The sequence below is a fragment of the Arachis ipaensis genome, chromosome B4, assembly GCF_059453495.1.
Source record: "Arachis ipaensis isolate K30076 ecotype BB chromosome B4, ASM5945349v1, whole genome shotgun sequence".
In the NCBI taxonomy this organism is placed as follows: Eukaryota; Viridiplantae; Streptophyta; class Magnoliopsida; order Fabales; family Fabaceae; genus Arachis; species Arachis ipaensis.
Genome location: NC_142439.1, coordinates 101,285,926 through 101,307,783, shown reverse-complemented (window position 1 = coordinate 101,307,783; position 21,858 = coordinate 101,285,926). Strand labels below are relative to the sequence as shown.

General features: G+C 38.8%; 2 non-coding genes across 2 annotated transcripts; both read left to right on the top strand.

The window, feature by feature from the left end:
• Positions 1-11,775: 11,775 nt before the first annotated feature.
• On the top strand, positions 11,776-11,882 carry LOC148568586 (small nucleolar RNA R71). Its single transcript, XR_015881484.1, has one exon. It is a non-coding gene; the product is annotated as a small nucleolar RNA R71 (small nucleolar RNA).
• An 8,431-nt stretch (positions 11,883-20,313) lies between these two features.
• On the top strand, positions 20,314-20,420 carry LOC148568585 (small nucleolar RNA R71). The gene has a single exon (XR_015881602.1). It is a non-coding gene; the product is annotated as a small nucleolar RNA R71 (small nucleolar RNA).
• The last annotated feature ends 1,438 nt before the right edge of the window (positions 20,421-21,858 follow it).

Here is a 21,858-nt window from a genome sequence, read left to right as displayed (position 1 = left end):
ACAAGCAAAGAGAGGTGAGTGATTTTCTCTCCTCTGTGTTTAATTTGGTCGAATGGCCTTGTGAAATGTAACCAAAATTCTGGTTCTTGGAATGGTTAAGGTTTGGGCTCAAGAGAAAAACAGGGACAAGTCTTGTGTATTTGATCAACAAAAAGGTAAGGGTTAGAATAGTTAGATATTGATTTTAGCTGTATTTGGTGATTAAATGGCAGAAACCTTTCCATTGAGTATGCTTATTCTCAAATAAGTTAGGCTACATAATATATTTATTGACCAGCCGGCTGCTTGATTCTTGGATCTGTATGTGAATGATTGTTGCTTTCTTAATCAGCAGTTTACTTTGTAGTGGTAAATGGTAATGTTCTAATAAACAAAAATCAAGTACTAATGGGGACTATTATTCATTTGTCTAGAGTAGTTTACTGATTTCATGTTAATTATTTTTGTTGCATGTGGATTATATATGCTGCAGTATTTTCGTGGCTCATGACAATTTATCAACTATTATCAACTATTGAGCTTCATGTTCCTAAATAGAATAGAATAGTGTCCTTATGTTTACCAATTTGCCTGGTTTTTATTTTTAACATTAACTCTACCTTAAACAATTTTGATACTCACACTTATTAACTTACAAAATCCACCAATATCATGGTTTTGCAGATTGACGAAGAGCTTCTTCAGGAAGTGGTTAATATGGGATTTGACAGAAATCAATTGGTTGAATATTTATGCAACAGGATTCAAAATGAGGTCTGTTCCCTTCATTCTCTCCTTTCATGTCTTCTTGATTGTCTCTTATTATTATCTATATATTTCTGGTACTGTGGAAAACTACTTGTTATTGGATAACTGGTTCCATGTTTCTAGTGGCTATCTTGGAGCTGAGTTTCAAGAGACTATGGTTGACTCTTTACCTTAGATAGTTGACTCTTTTAAGTCTTAATGGATCTAATAATATCTCTTCCTCTGCTCAATATCTCCCACTTATTTATTTATTTTCATGTGGTTTTGTTGTTACCATGTTTGGTTAATGTGAGTGTTGAGCTGAAAAAGAGTAATGTCTGTGTTCTTTTAGCAATTGACTAATGTTGTTGGGACCCTTCATTTTTAATGTTTTCCTTTAATTTTTCAATATGAAGTGAATGACCCTTTTTGCCTTTTGAACATGGAGGTTACTAAGGAAGAGCTTAATGCAAAAATGAGAGAAAAAAGTTTCCAACTTTTGGTCTAAAAAAAACCATGCAAAGTTTCCAACATATTTGTGTTTTGTTTTGTGGCAGAGGGGGCTGGTGATGATTTGTTTAAAGAGCTATGGATGCTGTGCAGGGCCATTAATGGATGTTCCTTGTGTTCAAGACTGATTTTTCTATTTCCCTCAGGGTCACATTGAATTGGTATGATATACACTTCTTTACCTTGTTTCTGATTTTGTTTTTGAATTTCATTTTTTCCCTTTTTGTGCTATGTATGTTTTCAAATTTAAGCCTTAAGGGGTTTAGTAAGTGTTATATAATTTTGATTTTTTCTTTTGTAGTTGCCAGAACCTACAGAACAAGATTTGAGGCAGATGAAGAACCAGAAATCTCCCAAATACGATCTTCCGTCGAACAAGATATTTAAAGAACAAGATTTTTTTCTCTTCTATCAGAAGGTTAATAACTTTTATTAGAAGATACTTATGTAGGATACAATATTTTGGTTTTTTATAGTTTATTAGTAGTAAATTCTAAGTGGTCTAATGTATATTTTGATATGGGTGTGTTTAATTTAGTGTGAGATGTATGAATACTCATTTATGATCATCCCAATATTTTTAGTTCATTATAAATATATTTTGTTAAAGGATAATTTTTATTATTTAAAGAATATTGTATGGTATTATTATGTATTTATTTTTATTTTATAATTTTTAACTAATTTAATTAAAAAAATAGGATTATATATATAATCATATTACTAAATATTAGGTTTTAGAAAAAAAATTATTAGAATATATATACATATAGAAAATAAAAATAAAAATAATGAGGGACCTAAGGCTACACTTATATACAGTAGCTATAGTATACAAAAAAAAGAAGGATCTAAGGCTACGCTTATAAAAAGTAGCTATGGTATACAATATGGCTACACTTTACAAGTGATGCAGTAGCGTTAAAAAGCGTAGCCTATTCTGGAAAAATGAAAGCTGAAAAGCGTAGCCTTTGGTCCTGGACAGCATCACTTGAAAAGCATAGCCTATTCCCAAACGCCAAAAACGTAGCTCTTGGTGCAGAAAAGCGTAGCCTTTGAGAATAGGCAACGGTCGAATAGGAATCACCCCAAAAAACGTAGCCGTAGCCCAAAAAGCGTAGCCGTAGCCTAAGGTATCATTTTTTTTTCACTTTTGGCTATACTTTTTAAGTGTACCTGAATGGGTGTTTTTCTTGTAATGATTACACTCATTTTTTTAGAAGCAACGAAATATCTTTTTCCTAAAATCTCAATTATTTTTGCCAACAATTATTATTATTATGCATAATAAAAATATACTAAAATTAATTTCTACAAAATGAGATATTTCATTAAACTAAAAATATTGATACACAAATTTCTCTTGAAAATTAATAAATCATGTTACAAATTTAAACAACAAAAAATACAAGCCTATAACTATGTTACATCAATGTAACAATGATGGTCAAAAACCTAACTCAGCAAGTGCATTGAATCGTATCAAGTAATACCATGGTAAGTGGGTATTGTTCCCACAAAAATTAATGGACTGAGCAAGCAATGATTAGTCGATTATTCTAATTAGACAATTTGAAAACTTGTTTGAGAATAATTCAACGTTGAAATAGAGAACTAAAAAAGAGTAATTTTTGAGTAAATGAGATGAAAATAATATGAATGAAGATGTTAAGGCATTGGAGATGTTTAAGTTTCAGGGTAAACACTTCTTGCTATTTACTTTGATCATGCAGAGATGTATTCATGGCAAACTGTAAATAATCAAACCTCAATTTCTTAGTGATTTAATTTCTTTTAATCTAATCAATTATCAATTCCTTGATCAATTGACTATGACAAGAGGTTAAGCACAATTTCTTATTTTAACGACACAATCCTTAAAGATTAATCCTAGTTGATTTTATGTCATTTAGCAAAACTAGTTTTAGAAACTTGAAGAACTATGAGAAAAAATCTCAAGTGAATTCCAGTAATTAACTTTTCCAAGGTAATAGCAGAATTCAATCAGATTAAAATTATTGTTCAATACATTCTAATCCTTGAGATGAAGAATGACACTTGTTTCTTGAATAAAACATCAATGTATTAATCAATAGTAGAAAAACAATAATATTAATCCATTAAAATAAACAGAGCTCTGAAAATTAATAGGGGAGAATTAGTTGCTCATAATGCAGAAACAAAAATGATGAGGTGTAAAGTGCTCAGATGAAATAAGCTAAGCTGTCCGCAGAGTTCCTAGGACTTATTTATATTCTAACCTAAACCTAACTTTTTAAATTCAAAACAAAATCAAATCCCATCTTTCCAAATTAATCTAAACCAAAAGTGATCTTCTCCTTGTAATTGCAATTTAAAGCTTGGACGTTACTTGGAGTGTCTGGTATTCATTGAAATCATGGGCCTTACAATTTGTCTTGGGCTTGAAGAGTTGGCGTGGCATTTTGAAGCTTGGATTGGACTTGGCGTGACACTTGGATGAAGTGGTGTGACATGCCAAAGTGTTTACTTCTTGGAGGCTTTCTAGATTTTGGCCACTTTGGGAAGTGGTGTGGCTCTTACTTGGAGAGGTCAAAGGCGTGGCACGCCAATGGTGGAGTTGCACACCCTTGCTTCACTGGGTCCTTAGAGGTATTCTTCAAGTTCTCTGGAAGTTGACCCAGTGTTGCACGCTTATGTTGGTGTACACCACCTTCCTTTCTCTTTTTTGCCTTATTGAAGGCGTGACACTTGAGAAGTGGCGTGGCATGCCATGCTTGGAGGAGGTCGATGGCATGGCACCTGAGAGGTGGTGTGGCATGCCATGTTTCTTGGCCTGCTTGCTTGGCTCTTGGAATTTGGCCCATGATGCGCGGAAACTGTCTCTCAACAATTTTCTTTCGGCAAGTGTACCGGATTATCGTCAAGTAAAAACTCACAAAAGAGTGAGGTCGAATCCCACAGGGATTGGTAGATCGATCAATTATAATTGGTGAATTATACTAGTTGAGCGAAATTAGATTTGGTTGAGAATTTGCAGAAAGTAAAATTGGCGGGATTACATGTCAAAGTGTTGGTAGGATTACATGTCACTATATCCATCCAAACCCCAATCTAATCCAATGTGAGAAAACAATTCTAGCATGATCTCCTCATTCCTCTTTCAAGGTTCTGAGGAGATCCAATTATAAATAGCTTCTTTCCCAAGATAACTATCTAATTGGATGAAGAACGAAAGCTTTCTAGTAAAATCAAGAGAAAGGAAAGAAGAAGATGAATGAAAACTAGTATTGATCCATTGAATTACATAAAGCTCCCTAACCCATTGAAAAGGGTTTAATTGTTCATAGCTCTCAAAATGAAAATTCGAATTGAACGATACATTCTGGAAATTTACTAACAGAGAATGAAAAATACAAAAGATATAAAAGTTCCCAGTAACTAAAAAGTGAAAAGAAAAAGCCAATTCCCCCTCTAACTTAAATTCTAAGCTATTTATACACTTTCTTCCATTGATCTTCAAGCTTTGAATCGGGCTTTTGGCCTTGATAGAATTGGGTTGAAAATGGCTCCAATTGGTTTTCCTTGGTGTTGAGAAGAGATCTATGTGAATTTTGAATCCTGATGCTTCACGCTTGAGTCAACGTTTGAGGGCCAACGTTGACTCAATTGCCATTTGGAACAAAACCAGCAAAACCAGAAAGCTTGCTGTCATTGGCATTTGACTCAATGTTGGAAGGCCAACGTCAGCTAACCCACGCGTATGCGTACCGTGCGCTTCCACGCAAAAGGGTCAAAAATGCTCATCCACGCATGCGCATGGATGCAAGATTTTCATTTTGTAGTTTTATAACAAAGCAGTGGACGTTGGCCTCAGCGTTGGACCTCCAACGTTCCCTCCAACATTGGCGTTTTCACGCGTACGCGTGCTGCACGCTTACGCGCACATTGGTATTATTTTTCATCAGCGCGTACGCGTGCTTCACGCTTACGCGTGCATTGCCTTTTGTTCTATCCACGCGTACGCGTCACTGACGCATACGCGTCAAGTCAAAATTCTCAACTCCAACTTCTGGGCTTGGCATCGCGGACGTTGGAGGCAGCGTTTGAGGCAACGTTGGACCTCCAACGTTCGATTTTGGCGCGTAAGCGTGATGCACGCTTCCGCGCGGATATCAAAGTTTGCTTTTTTATGCGTACGCGTCATAGACGCTTACGCGCCACTCAAAATTTACTTAGCTCCAGAATTGAAGTTTTTATCACCACGTTGGGGGTAACGTTTGATGTCCAACGCTACCTCAGACGTGAGCATCAGCATTGTTTTCAGAGAAGTGCTCTGTTTCTCTTCCAATGTTTAAGGCAACGTTGGTGGTCCAACTTGGCCACCAACGTTGCTTCCTCTTCATCCTTTCCATGCTCCTTCTTCAACCTTCCTCCATGCTTTCCTTCTCCTATCATCAACCAGTTAATGCATCAAAGCCTTGCTAAAGTCATGAGAATTCTTACCATTCTTATCATACAAGTAATCATAGCATAAATCATCATGAAATTGCATCAAATTACTCATGGTTGAATGAATATTGGCATACATGAATTTCTACCCAAATGGCTTACTTATAGCTCAAGAAAGTGTATAAAACCTATTAAAAACAAGGAAAAAGGATAGTGAAACTAGCCTAAGATGCCTTGGCATCACAACACCAAACTTAAATCTTGCTTGTCCCTAAGCAAGTACTGAATTTATTAAGAAGAAAGAATGAAGCAGAAGGGAATGTTCATATCAGCAAGTCATTATTATTAGTTAATGGGGTTTTATGCAGAAAAATGCAACAGCTCACTTCTTATTGATCTTTAGGCATAGAAAGTCTCTTTCAAGCATTAATTATCATACTACTATGACCTCTTATTATTCATTCATCCTTGGTAGTTGTTTTTCTTTATTTTCTTTTCCTGTAGACTTTAGCTCAGTGTCATGTGTTGTAGCAATTTCTTAGCTTATCTGTACTTAACACAATTTTCACTACAGACACTTGGCTCACAAATCTTCTTAAGATATTGATGCCCAGCACCTCTTTAGGTTACTAAATGTCTTGTAGCTTGGTTGCTCTTGATAATGGACTTTCGGTTGATAATCCCGGGTTAGTTAACCCAAGTTACCAAGTGTTAAAGCACTCCATAGAACCTAATCATCCAAGCAGATCCTAGTACACAGACACCACAAGCATATGTCCTAAGGTCTAAGCTATTGGTGTCTAGCCTTATTCATAGCTTTCTTTTATTTTTGCTGCCACTTTTGGCTTTTCTTTTCCTTTCTTTTTGTTTGTTTCCCTTTTCATCCAAGGACTTTTATTTACTAAGATTCATAGACAGTAAGCTAATTTATACTAAAATGGAAACAATCTACCCTTTTATTCATTATAAGTGAGCTACTACACAATCAAACATACACCACTTACTGTTATTTTACTACTTGCTAAAAAGGAACTATTCCACTTCGATCTTGTTCAAACATTTCTTTTATTGAAATTAAAAAGACTTAAGGAACAAGACAAGTATTTAACAAGTGAAAGTGAAAGCCACACACTTAGACTAGCATACTTATTGCAAACTTAAACACACAAAATGCAAAACAGCTTAAGCTAATATTAACTAAAATAGACATGTTCTTTCTTTATTGAATGGAATAACCAAGGAGTGAGTCCACCTTTCATTTTTTATCTTGTTTGTCTTTTTTCTTCTTCTCGCTTGCTTGCTTACTAGTTTCTCCCTTGCCTTTGCCTTTTAGCTTTTGCCAGAATCTAGCCTTTTTCATTGTCTCTTCCACTCTGTTTTCAAGGCATATTGCTTTGTCTATTTCTCTGTCACTCCTTTCCTTGAAGTATTCATCATAAATTGGAAAAGCTAGATCCATGCTATGCAGATGTTCCCCAATGTAGTTGAGCTTGATTAGACTATTTATGTTATAGTTAGGTTGAACTCCATACCTTGCATCTTGAAGGGTCGTGAACTCCTGGAAAGCTCTCATGTTATCAACTTGAAGTTGGGCCAGCTGGTTGAGAGATTCTTGAAACTGTGAATCTTGTTCTCTTTGCATGACTAGAGATCTTGACTCATAATCTCTCTGTTGACTCATCATTCTCAGCTGAAGCTCCTCTTGTCTTTGTTGAGCTCTCATGTACTGTGAATGGAACTCTTCTTACTTTTCTTGAACTCTCATGTACTGTTCGGAGAGCTTTTCAATTGCTTCTTGCATCCGCCCCATGTCCATGTTATTTTGTGGTTGGAATTGGTGCTCCTCTTCTTGTTCTTTTTGTTGCTCTTCTCCTTCCTGTGGTTCTTCTCTCCTTCTCCTCCTTTGTGGTCTTTGACTTTGCTGTGTCTCTGTGACATTCATCATTCTTTCGAGGGTTATAGGCATGTCTGGCTACAGCCACATTGGGTGGGCATCCTCTAGTGGTACTCTAGCCTTCATGCATAACCTCATAATGGTGCTTGGGTAATAAAGCCAGGCTTCAGCAGAATTTTTCTCTGCAACTCTTTGAATGTCATTTGCAATGATCTCATGGACCTTTATCTCTCCCCCCACCATTATGCAGTGTAGCATGATAGCCCTTTGCTTTTTGACTTCTGAGGTGTTCACCGTGCCAAGAATTGATCTCTTTATCAGCTCATACCATCCTTTTGCTTCAGGGATGAGGTATCCCTTTTTCAAGTACTTGTGCCTTCCTTGATTGTCCCTTTCCCAGTCAGCATTCACCACACAGATATCACTAGAGATTTCATCATAATCTGGATTTCCATTTACTCTTTCCTGGTACCCTAGCTCATCAAAATGTACAGTCCTAAGTCCTAAGACGTTCATGATGGTCTTCGGACTAAAGTCCACTTCCACCCCCCGTATATAACTCTTGTAAGTTGGGGCTTCATTCATATTAAGCCTTGGGGTGTTAGCATAAAACTCCCTTATGATGTTTGCATTAATCCGGGTGATTGGTGAGGTAAGCCCTTCCCATTTTCTCTTTCTGATCTTGGCTTTCATTTCTAGGCACCCATCATCAGGTAGCTGAAAAAGGACTTCTAGATATATCTTTTTGTCATTCATCCATCCAAGTTGCATTTGATGGTACCATGATCTGAACTTCCAATGATCATATTCGTTTTCACCTTCTTCAACCATGGGTTCCTTTCCTCTTCTTCTTTTGGAACTTGAAGAAGATGTCATGCTTTCTTTGATTGGCTGGCCGAGTTCAGGTTAAAGGTTTATGAAAAGGTATGGTTAGTGTGATGCACTCTCAGTGAAAGGGTGGTTTGAAGGCAAGGTAGTGTTATGGAAGCAAGTGAATAAGGATGATTAGTTCCACAAAGAACATGATCGTGGGCTTTGATTTTAGAGGGTATAGGAAGTGGATTTCTGAAGTACAAGAAGTGTGAATCTTGAGTTCATATGCACGGTCCAATTTAGGCTATTTATAGTAAGCTTTAATGAAGATTGGATGGCTAGGATTCCTTGGGCAAGTTTATGCATGAAGTGTTTGCATGTAAACTTGAATAAAGACAAAAGTTGCCTCTTCATGAAGCATATCTCTTCGGTCTTCCAAGTGCTTCTTCCAAGGATGTGCAGACTCACCCTTCAAGCCATGTGATCCACTTTTGTCTTCATGCTAGCCTTACTCTTTCATTGTCTTGTCCCTTTCATTAAATAGTTCTTGCTCACCTAACCATCATAACAAGACAAAAGGAGTGAGTACTAACTGGTGGTGGCAAGAGAACAATTAATATTTAAAACTGAAACTTTGACTATCATTCCTTATGCTAGTTTAATCAACTGTGACTCTTTTTGGTGCCACAATATATAGTCTTGGAGGACACCAAACTTAGTGTTTGGTCATATGGTTCAAAGTGTCACTTCCTCCAAATGTTGTCATTGAAATCTCAATGAAATTAGTGTCACTTTTTGGTTAAACCATCATGAGAAAAACTTTATTTTGCTATTTCTAAACATGAACTAAAAATTATAACCATGGTTGCACTTTTATGACTTTTAAAACTCAAGAAAACTTGACTCTCATGACTTGTTCTTGCAATATATAGAACACCAAACTTAATGTTTAGCTATATATTCCAGGAAACAAATGTCAAATTGGCACTATGATAATTATTTTTGAAAGGTATCTTAGTGTGCCTGTAGGCACATCAAACTTAGAATTGGATCATATGCTTCTCAATGTCATGATAATTGTCAAAATTGCCTATACGAGCTAGAATTCATGTTAGAGCAACACTTATTATTCATACTGAAGTACTAAAAACAAAGAAACTAAATCATGGGCTGCCTTCCATGGAGCGATTCTTTAGCGTCACTAGATTGACGGTTGGTTTACTGCTACTGTGGATTGTAATGCTTGAGGTCCTCTCCTCTCACTGTAAAGCTTTCTCCACTTGATTCCTTGATGATTTCTAGATGCTCCATGGAAAGGACCTTTCTGATGGTGAACACTTGAGGTAACTGAGATGGAATGGTGGGCAGATGGAGTGGGATTGGTGAATGGTAGATTGATATTACCTTGTCTCCAGGGGAAAAACCTTCTGTAGGAACTTTCTTGTTTCTCTATCCCCTTGGCAATTTCTTCACAACTCTTTTCGCTTCTTCCATTAGTGCTCCATTGACTCTTGTTGTGTTAGGGAGATCCTTGTTAGCGGCTCTTCTTGATTCGTGTGGCTTTAGCTCTTTCTTGAATTCTCTTGGTTGATGTATCTCTTGAAGTTCTTGCTTGTTCACCAAGGACTGTTTCTGTTGTTCAGCTGCTGATTCACTGTTGCCTTCCCTTTTGCACATGTTACTGTGATCATCCTTTGGCTCCTTAGGTTCTGGCTCGGATTCAGATGTAGATTTGAAAGCACGGAAGGTGAGGTGCTCATCATATATTCTTTGGATTAACTCCCCTTGTTCCACATCTATCAGGGCTCTAGCAGTGGCTAGAAATGGTCTCCCAAGAATAATGAAATCAAGGTAACTTTCTTCCATGTCCAGAATAACAAAGTCAGTGGGGATGAAGTGGTTTCCCACTTTCACCAGCACATTTTCGACTATTCCTTTAGCTTGCTTCTGAGTTTTGTCTGCTAATTGGATGATTACATCCGTGGATCTCAGCTCATTGATTTGTAACTTCTTCATAAGAGATAGAGGCATCACATTTATGATAGCTCCTAAGTCACAAAATCCTCTGTCAATTTTTGTTTCTCCTATAGCACATAGAATATGAAAGCTCCATGGATCTTTTTTTTAGAAGTTCGTCCTTCTGAATAAGAGCACTGTATTCTTTGTTCATCACCACTGTTTGGCCACCCTTCAGGTTGCCCTTCCTGGCTAGTAGCTCTTTCATGCACTTGATGTATGGGGGCATTTGTTGGAGAATTTTGACAAAGGGAATGTTGACATTGAGGGATGTAAACATGTCTAGGAATCTTGAGTATGACTTTTCTTCCTCACCTCCCTTTAGTCTCTAAGGAAATGGTGCTTTTGGCTCATAAGGTTTCGGAGTTTCTTCCCTTATTGCTTCTTTGCTTTGTACATATCCAATTCCTTGTTCTTTTTTCTCCAAGTTGCCTTGGGGGCTTTCTTGGCTGTTCTTTATTGGTTTGCTAGTATCTTTATATAGAATTTCTTCATTTGCAAGTGTAACTACCTTACACTCTTCCCATCTTACCTTCTTCATTTCCCCTCTTGGATTCTTCTCAGTGTCACTTGGAAAACTATCCGTGGGCTTCGAAATCTACTGTGAGAGATGTCCTATTTGAGCTTCTAGATTCTTAATAATCTCTCCTCGGCTTTTTTATACTCCCTCTCACATCTTCCTTGAATTTCTTTATATCTTCAAACTCCTTGCAAAGGTTTGCAAGCATAGCTTCCATCCTGGCCATTCTGTCCTCATCATGTGGTGATGGTTGGGTGGAATTGGGGTGTTGAGAGTGGTTGTTGTGGCTTTGGTGTGGTGGTTGTGAGTAGGTGTTTTGTGTGGTATGGTATGGTTTTTGGTTGGAGTTTTGGTGAGTGGAATTGTTATACTGGGTTAGATTGTGTGGTCTGTGGTCTTGGCCTTGGTTTTGTTAGTTCCCCCACCCAATGTTTGGGTGGTTTCTCCAACCAGAATTATAGGTTTTAGAGTAAGGATCATTAGTTTGCCTAGATGAATTTACAAGGTAATTAGCTTCCTCTTAGTTGGCTCCTTCTTCTGTCTCCAATTCTTCTTGGGATGATGGTTGAGTGTGAATAGCTGCCGCCTGAGTCTTATCTATTTGCTTGGTCAACTCAGCTAGTTGCTTGGTAATTATCTTGTTCTGGGCCAAGATTGCATCCATATGGTTTAATTCCAAGAATCCCCTGTTGTTACTCCTATCTGAGGCATAAAAGTACTCATTGTCAGCCACTGTCTCTATAACATCAATGACCTCTTCAATGGTCTTCTTCTTGTTTAGGGAACCTCCAGATGAGTGGTCTACAGCCTTCTTTGATTCATAATTCAGCCCTTCATAAAAGATGTGGATTTGCACCCACTCATTAAACATGTCAGGGGGTATTTCTTTGTCAAGTCTTTGAATCTCTCCCAAGCTTCATAGAGAGTTTCACCATCTTGCTGTCTGAATGTCTGCACTTCAGTTCTTAGCATGTTTACTCTTTGTGGAGGGTAGAACCTTGTCAAAAATCTGCTCATTACATCTTCCCATGTGGTTAAGCTTTCCTTTGGGAATGATTCTAGCCATTTTGATGCCTTGTCTCTCAAAGAAAATGGAAACAGTAACAATCTATAAGTGTCAGTTGATGAACACCATTAGATTTAACCGTGTCACATATCCTTTGGAATTTAGTGAGATGCTCATTAGGATCCTCTTGTGCACTTCCTCCAAAAGAACAGTTGTTTTGGACAAGAGTTATGAGCTGAGGCTTTAATTCGAAATTGTTAGCATGGATGGTTGGCCTCTGAATGCTGCTACCACAATTTCCTGGATTTGGATTGATGTATGAGCCCAGAACTCTCCTCTCTTGTCCAGCAGGGTTAGCTCCACCTCTTCTGGCATGGTTATTCACCTCTTATTCATGATGGTTTTCCATATCATCCTCCATAGTTATATCAAAGTATTCCTCCTCTTCTTCTGCACCAACAACTCTTTTTCCTCTTGCTTCCCTCCTTAATCTCAAGAAGGTTCTTTCTGGTTCACTATCAAATGAAGTTAGAATTTCCTTTCTCCTACCTGTCATACAATGAAAAAGTACAAGAAACAGCAAGTGTAGAGTCTACTTAATAGACTATAGTTAGCTTGGTCAGTGTAATTTATCAAATAGTTAGTGGGTTAGCTTGCTGGAAAGTAAAGAAGTAAGGTAAAATTAACGAAAAGCAACTAAAATATGCAGAAATTAAATGTAACAGAAGAAATTGGAATTCAAGTAACAAAAGAAAATAAAAGTTCTCAATCTAGTTATCCTCCAATTTGGTAAATGTCAATACAAAACCAATCCCCGGCAACGGCGCCATAAACTTGATGCGCAGAAACTGTCTCTCAACAATTTCCTTCCGGCAAGTGCACCGGATTATCGTCAAGTAAAAACTCACAAAAGAGTGAGGTCGATTCCCACAGGGATTGGTAGATCGATCAATTATAATTGGTGAATTATACTAGTTGAGCGAAATCAGATTTGGTTGAGAATTTACAGAAAGTAAAATTGGCGGGAAACTTAAATTGCAAGAAATTAAAGGAACAAAAGATTCAATTGCAGGGAATTTAAGTGCAGAAGCTTAAATTGCAAGAATATAAATGGGAAGGGGGAATTAGCATGAAATTAAAGAGCAGAAAGTAGATAGAATGGGGTAGATCAGTGATACGCACAAAACTTGTCTCTCAACAAATTTTCTTCGGCAAATGTACCGAATTTGTCGTCAAGTAAAAACTCACAATAGAGTGAGGTCGAATCCCACAGAGATTGATTGATCAAGCAACTTTAATTAGAGGAATGTTCTAGTTGAGCGAACCAGAATTTGATTTGAGATTTGCAGTAAATTAAATGGCGGGAAAGTAAATAGCAGAAACAGTAAATGCTAGAAATAAAGAGCTGAATGTAAATGGCGGAAAGTAAATTGCAGAATCTTAAATGGGAATGGGGTAATTGCTCATAAAAGTAAATGGCAGAAATTAAAGAGAATGGGTAAGATCAGAAATGGGGAGTTCATTGGGCTCAGGAGATGTTGCATTCTCCGGATCAAGTTCATTTTCATCTCTTCCTCAATCAATGCTTTCATTGATCTCCTTGGCAATCTTAAGTGATCGAATTCCAATTTCTTGGTAATTCAATCTCTCAAATCTTGATCAATAGCCAATTCCTTGGTCAATTGCTCATGAGAAGAGATGAAGTATGGTCACTGATTATACCACATGCATTTTCCAAATCAAGTGCTGGTAGGATTATAGTCACATATCCATCCAAACCTAATTTGGTCCAGCATGAGAAAACATTTCTAGCATGATTTCTTCATTCCTCTTTCAAGGTTCAGAAGAGATCCAAGTATGAATAGCTTCTTTTCCAAGATAACTACCCAATTGGATGAAGATCGAAAGCTTTCTAGTAAAATCAAGAGAAAAGATAGAAGAAGGAGAATGAAAACTAATATTGATCCATCAAATTACAACAGAGCTCCCTAACCCAATGAAAGGGGTTTAGTTGTTCATAGCTCTGGAAAATGAAAACCAAGATGGAGAATACATGATGAAAGTAAAACTAGAAGTGCAGAGAAAGTAAAATACAGAGAGTAGTTCTATGCCAAAGGCTCCCTAAAGTTTCCAACCCCCTAAATTAATTCAAAGCTACTCCTATATGTACTACTCTTCCGATCTTCTAGTTGGCTCTTTAAGTCTTGGGTATGGGCCTCTGAATCTTGAGTTTGAAGCTGTTATCCTTTTCCTTGGGCTTAGCTTTGCTTGCAGAGAGAAAAGGTGAAGTAGGCAGAGACTTTGGCTTAGGACGTTAGTGGTGTCAACGTTAAGTGAAAGTGTGGGTTCGAGAACGTTAGTGACAATCACCTTTTTCACTAACGTTCCTAACCCAAATATGATCACGTTGACTTCAACGTTAGTGGCACTAACGTGACCACTAACTTTGCCTCTTGGTCCTTCGCACACGTTATTGGGACTTACCTTTCCCAATAACGTGGAGAGTCCTCCCTTGTCCCTACGTTAGCGTCCACGTTATCTAGGTTAACGTGGCTTCTAACGTAGTAATGCCAATCCTTCGAGAACGTTAGTGACACTTACCTTTGTCACTAACGTTCCAATGTGCCCCTATTTCCCACGTTAGAGTCCACGTTAACTAAGTTAACGTGGCTTCTAACGTAGTCATGCTAGCCATCTCCAACGTTAGTGACAAAGGTGAGTGTCACTAATGTTGGCTCATCATCTCTTTATCCACGTTATCTTCCACGTTAACTAAGTTAACGTGGGAGTTAACATTGCTCATGGTGGCTTTTGGTGGTTCACCCCAACGTTAGTGACAAAGGTAAGTGTCACTAACGTTGACTATCAATTGCTCTCTCCACGTTAGCTTCCACGTTAACTAAGTTAACGTGGGAGTTAACGTGGCTTATGGAGGCTTGGCCAACGTTAGTGACAAAGGTGAATGTCACTAACGTTGGCTTCTCTTTTGCTTCTTAACGTTAGAGTCCACGTTAACTAAGTTGATGTGGCTCTTAATGTGGCCACTTATGAGCTTGGTCCAACGTTAGTGACAAAGGTAAGTGTCACTAATGTTGGCTCCATTTTCTTTCTTCCACGTTAGAGTTCACGTTAACTTAGTTAACGTGACTCTTAACGTGGGTTATGATGGCTTCGAGGGCGTTATTGGCGATTACTTTTCTCATTAACGTTGCAAGCTAGCTCCCATTCCACGTTAGTGGTCACGTTAGTTAGACTAACGTGGCTGCTAACGTGGTTCTTCCTTGCTTCCTTTGTCCTGAAATCAAGCAATAAAGTGCATCAAAGTTCTAATCCAAATCATGAGACATGCATCCTCTAATTTGTTACATAATTCATGCAAAATTCTCATGAAATCATGTAAAGTGCACAATGTATGCTTGAATCAAGATGTAAGTAAATATCTACCCAAAACTAGCTTATTTTCTAAGAAAATGCATGAAACTACCTTAAAAACAGTAAAGAAAAGGTCAATGAAACTGGCCAAAATGCCCTGGCATCACAACACCAAACTTAAAGCTTGCTTGTCCCTAAGCAAGTACTGGAACAAGAGAATGATGAATGGAATGCCAAGAGAAAATGAGTCATTCTTGTGGAAGTCATGTCCCTGGTTTTATGGTGGTTTCATGCATAGCAACTTAGGTTCATTCCTTCACTGGCTTTCAGACCTTTATCATGTCCTAGAATACTCACTTTGCTTGCATCCCATGAGACTTTTATTCATTGATCCCTTTTGTTTCTTGTCAATTCAGGGCTTATTTGTGTTCTTAGGCTAAGTGCTCTGTAAGGGGGCAACTCTTTAAAATAAGCTTTCAGCCAACACTCCCGAACCAGTTGGTTCAAGGTGCTAGGTGTTGAAACACCCCTAAGGACTTACTTCCTCAAGTCTCTCCCCCATACATACACACCACAGGCACATGGTTTGTTTATTTTCTTTCCTTGAGGTCTTGGTGTCCAGCACCTCTTTGGGCTACTAAATGTTCTGTAGCAAAGATTGCTCTTGATAGTGGACTTTCAGCTGATAATCCCGGGTTAGTTAACCCAAGTTACCAGGTGATAAAGCACCCCTGAGAGCTTAGTAATCCAAGCAGATCCTTGGTACAAGAACACCATAGACACATCCCTCAAAACTCAAACCCTTGGTGCCCAGCCTCTTTTCTTGCTATTTTTCTTTTATTCTTCACTTTAATTGTTTCTTTCCCTTTTTCTTATTAGGATCTTTTTATTTAGCTAGTCTCATGGGGTGTGTTCAAAGCATATAATTTAGGACAGATAGTTGTCTTCCCACCTTGTTGGTGAACCAACTTAGCTAACTTATGACTACACCACAAACTTAGGAACTTACTCCATAGTATAAAACTCTGGTCTTTTATAAAACACTCATTCTCTTTTCATTTGATTCACAAGGACAAGCATACAAGTAAGTAAGGAAATGATGCAGTAATGACATTCAGACTAGCAATCCTAGACCTAAGCAATGAAAAACTTAAAAGATAGAATTTAAAAGGGTTCCAACTAACGAGTAACTATTAATCAAAAGTGCATTCGGACTTCCAACTTTCAACATTCTAAGTACATGGAATTAAGTAACAATACAACCTTCGGGTGATGGTTTCTAGTTGCCCTCTTTTTGTCATCATCCTAGTCTTTGCTACCTCACTTCCTTGGGTGAAGGTGCACCATTTCCTCATAAGATTCCTGCAAAGTTATTGGAAGTTGCTTGTTCCCAAAGCACTTGAGAAATAGTTAACTTGCATGTATGCTTGTGACTTCTGAACTTAATTTGGTGTGTGAACACCAAACTTAGTTCTTTGCCCAGTACAAAACCTTGCATATATACAGAGAACCTCATATCTTGTTATTAACAAAACAATTATTAATTAAAGTCTAACTACATCTAAGTGGTTTCCCTTGATTGGTTGGAGCTAGCAATGTGCTTTGGGAGTGGAGTGGGATTCTAACTAAGATCCTTTGGTGGAACACCAAATTTAGAATTACACTTTCACTCTTGGATTGTTTTGGTGTGGAACACCAAACTTAGCTCCTCGCAATACATGGGAAACAACTTATGACCTTTATTGAAATAAAGATGAAAAGGAAACTACCTAAGGTTGGGTTGCCTCCCAACAGAGCGCTCTTTTATCGTCGCTAGCTCGACGATTCCTCAATTACTTGAGATGATACTTTACTCTGGGGTTTTCCCCCATGTTGCCCATATAATGTTTGAGTCTTTGTCCATTAACAGTGAATGTCCTTTCAGAACTTTCATCCATGATTTCTATGTGCTCATATGGCGAGACCTTTGTGACAAGGAAGGGTCCTGACCACCTTGTCTTGAGTTTGCCAGGGAACAGTCTCAATTTGGAGTTGTAAAGGTGAACTTGTTGCCCCTTTTCAAAACTCCTTGGTGCCAGATGCAGGTCATGTCTTCTCTTCACCTTTTCTTTATAAATCTTGGCATTTTCATAGGCTTGAGATCTAAATTCCTCCATCTCTTGTAGTTGCAGGATCCTCTTTGCACCAGCAGCAATGCTGTCAAAATTTAGTATCTTGAGAGCCCAGGGAGCTTTGTGTTCCAGCTCCAGTGGTAAATGACAAGCTTTCCCATACACCAGTTGATATGGGGACATTCCAAGTGGAGTTTTGAATGCTGTTCTGTATGCCCAAAGAGCATCATCCAGCTTCTTTGACCAATCCTTTCTTGATGCACGTGTGTAGTACCCTCCTCTTGTGGTGTCCGAACCTTCCTCATTTAATTGTCCAATCAATCCCCTTCAATGCTCCTTTCCCTTTTCCTATAAAAATAAAATAAGAAAAATTAATATCATTGAGAAATTAAACTTTATGGCTAGAATAATAAAGAAAACGAACTAGATTGTTTATTCATGAACACCAACTAACTAACTAATTGTGTATCCTTATATGCACATTGGTGGCACCTTGGGTGACACCAAACTTAGTTTGTAGCACTGTGATGAAAAAGTTTTATTCAAGGCTCCAAGATTAGCATGCTCTGGTTTGCATTCTTGCTCTCTCGGCCTGCTTTGAACACCAAACTTATTCTTCACTATATACTGCCTAATAAGGATTTCACCAAGTGTTTGTTAAGTTTGGGTTGGAATTCATGAATATTGACTTATTCACTATTTTCTAAAAGCATATAAAACATGGGTTGCCTCCCATGAAGCGCTTCTTTAGCGTCACTAGCTTGACGTTTCTCCTTCATCAGGGAGGTTGATAATGCTTCAAGTCTTCTCCTCTGGCAGTAGACCTATATCCAGTGGTTGTATCAATGATCTCTACATGTTCCAAGGAGAGAACTCTGTTGATAGTGAAGACCTTAGGTAACTGAGATGGTACAGTGGGAAGATCAGGGGGGATATCTGGGAAGTAAGCTGAGATCACTTTATCCCTTGGAGAGAAGTCCTCGGTAGGGATCTTCTTGTTCCTCCACCTCCTTGGTACCTTCTTCTTTGTTCCTTGTGATGTTGTCTTACTCTTTGTGACCTCCTTCTCTAAGGAAATGTGGTTACTGGTCTCATATGATTCTGGTGGTTTGGGTTCCTCCTGATTTTCTTTGAGCTGTGGCAATTGTTATTTGCCTTGTTCATCAATCAAGGGAGTTCCCAGATTTGCTGGTTGTGCTTCAGTGCTTGTTTCTTCCTTCAGTATCTCACTGTGATTCTTCCTTGGTTCCTTGTTCTCTTGATCTGTTTTTTGTGAGAGTTTGAAGACATTAAAGTTGAGTTGTTCATCATGGATCCTCAAGATTAGCTCCCCTCGCTCTACATCTATGAGTGCTCTGGTTGTAGCTAGGAATGGTCTTCCAAATATGATTGGGTGAGTGTGACTCTCTTCTATGTCCAATATGACAAAGTCTGTTGGGAGGAAGTATTTCCCAACCTTTACCAACACATTTTCCACCACTCCTATTGCTTATTTTTGAGTTTTATCAGCCAGCCTGATGACTACATCTGTGGGCATTATCTCATTGATCTGCAGCCTTTTCATAAGGGATAAGGGCATTAAGTTGATGCTTGCTCCCAAATCGTAGAGTCCCTTATCAAACATGGTTTCTCCGATGGCACAAGGAATGTAGAAACTCCCTGGGTCCTTTCTTTTTGTAGGCAACTCTGGTTGAATGAGGGCACTGCACTCCTTGTTTATCACTATAGTTTGGCCTCCCTTGAGTGAGCTTTTCCTGGGAAGCAGTTCCTTCATATACTTGATGTATGCAGGTATTTGTTGGATGGTCTTGATGAATGGTATGTTTACATGCAGAGATGCAAACGAGTCAAGAAATCTTGAGTATATTCTCTTCTACACAGCACCATTGAATAGTTGGGGAAAGGGTGCATAGAGTCTCAGCAGCTCTTGTTGTGAGATTTTTGGTTCTTGGTGATCTTTTTCCTTCTTTTCTGCTGAGGTATCTCCAGGTTATTCTGACGGCTTGTTTGGCTTGTCCTCAGTCTCCTTACCACTTATAGTGACCATCTTGCAATCTTCCCATCTTACTTTCTTTGTTTCACCTCTCGAATTTTTCTCTGTGTCACTTGGGAATCCATCTGTAGGTTTGGGAATCTGCTCAGAGAGATACCCCACTTGAGATTCCAACCTCTTGATGGTGTCTCCCTGGTTCTTAAAATTTGCTCGCACTTCCTCCTTGAACACCTTGTTTTCTTGAATCTCTTTTCATATGCCTTCAAGCAGGTTCTCAATCCTTGAAAGTCTGTCATTAGATGATGGTAGGTTGGGATTAGAGGTAGAAGGATGAGGAGTGTTATTTTGGTTTTGATATGGATGTGGAGACGTGTTGTTATGGGGGTGTTGATATGTTCTCTGTGTGAATTGTTGGTGAGCTACATTGTTGTTGGGGTTGTGACGTCTCTGATCTTGGCTTTGATCTTGTTGATTACCCACCCAAAGTTTAGGTGATTCCTCCAACCAGGGTTATAGGTCTTGGAGTATGGGTCAGGATTTTGTCTAGGTGAATTCCCAATGTAGTTGGCTTGCTCCTGCTCACTTTCTGCCTCTGCATTCACTCCCTCTTGGGTTGTTGATGAGGTGGTGATTGCTGCTACTTGGTTCCTCTCCATCTTCTTGGTGAGGTCAGCTAATTGCTTGGTAATGAGCTTGTTTTGGGCCAGCAGAGCATCTACATTGTTTAGCTCCATCACTCCTCTAGTGTTCCCTCTTTCGGAGGCATAGAAGTAGTCATTCTCTGCTACAGTTTCAATGACATCTATGGCCTCTTCAATGGTCTTCTTCTTGTTCAGAGATCCCTTGGATGAGTGGTCCACTGCCTTCTTTGATTCATAAGAAAGGCCTTCATAAAAAATGTGTAGCTGCACCCATTCATTGAACATATCTGGTGGACACCTCCTTGTAAGGTCCTTAAACCTCTCCCATGCTTCATATAGAGTCTCACCATCCTGCTGCCTGAAAGTTTGAACCTCAGCTCTCAGCCTGTTAATCCATTGAGGAGGATAGAATCTGGCTAAAAATTTGTTCACCACATCTTCCCAGGTTGTCAAACTCTCTTTAGGGAAGGATTCCAGCCATTTAGATGCCTTATCCTTGAGTGAGAAAGGGAACAAAAGTAGTCTATTGGTGTCAGGATGAACACCATTAGACTTCACAGTATCGCATATCCTCAGGAAGGTGGTTAGATGTTGATTGGGGTCTGATGAGCGGATAATTTATACGCTTTTTGACATTGTTTTTAGTATGTTTTTAGTAGGATCTAGTTACTTTTAGGGATGTTTTCATTAGTTTTTATGTTAAATTCACATTTCTGGACTTTACTATGAGTTTGTGTGTTTTTCTGTGATTTCAGGTATTTTCTGGCTGAAATTGAGGGACTTGAGCAGAAATCAGATTCAGAGGATGAAGAAGGACTGCTGATGCTGTTGGATTCTGACCTCCCTGCACTCAAAGTGGATTTTCTGGAGCTACAGAACTCGAAATGGCGCTCTTCCAATTGCGTTGGAAACTAGACATCCAGGGCTTTCCAGCAATATATAATAGTCCATACTTTGGCTAAGAATAGACGACGTAAACTGGCGTTCAACGCCAGCTTTCTGCCCAAATCTGGCGTCCAGCGCCAGAAAAGGAGCCAAAACCAGAGTTGAACGCCCAAACTGGCACAAAAGCTGGCGTTCAACTCCAAGAAGGACCTCTACACGTGCAACACTCAAGCTCAGCCCAAGCACACACCAAGTGGGCCCCGGAAGTGGATTTATGCATCAATTACTTACTTCTGTAAACCCTAGTAGCTAGTTTATTATAAATAGGACCTTTCACTATTGTATTAGACGTCTTTTTGACCATCTTTGAACGCATAGTTCTTAGACCATGGGGGCTGGCCTCTCGGCCATGCCTGGACCTTTCACTTATGTATTTTCAACGGTAGAGTTTCTACACTCCATAGATTAAGGTGTGGAGCTCTGCTGTTCCTCCAAGATTAATGCAAAGTGCTACTGTTTTCTATTCAATTCATCTTATTTCGCTTCTAAGATATTCATTCGTGCTTCAATCTGAATGTGATGAATGTGACAATCATCATCATTCCCTATGAACGCGTGCCTGACAACCACTTCCGTTCTACCTTCGACTGAATGAGTATCTCTTAGATCTCCTAACCAGAATCTTCGTGGTGTAAGCTAGAATGATGGCGGCATTCAAGAGAATCCGGAAGGTCTAAACCTTGTCTGTGGTATTCTGAGTAGGATTCAATGAATGAATGACTGTGACGAGCTCCAAACTCGCGATTGCGGGGCGTTAGTGACAGACGCAAAAGGATAGTAAATCCTATTCCAGCATGATCGAGAACCGACAGATGAATAGCTGTGCCGTGACAGGGTGCGTTGACCATTTTCACTGAGAGGATAAGATGAAGCCATTGAC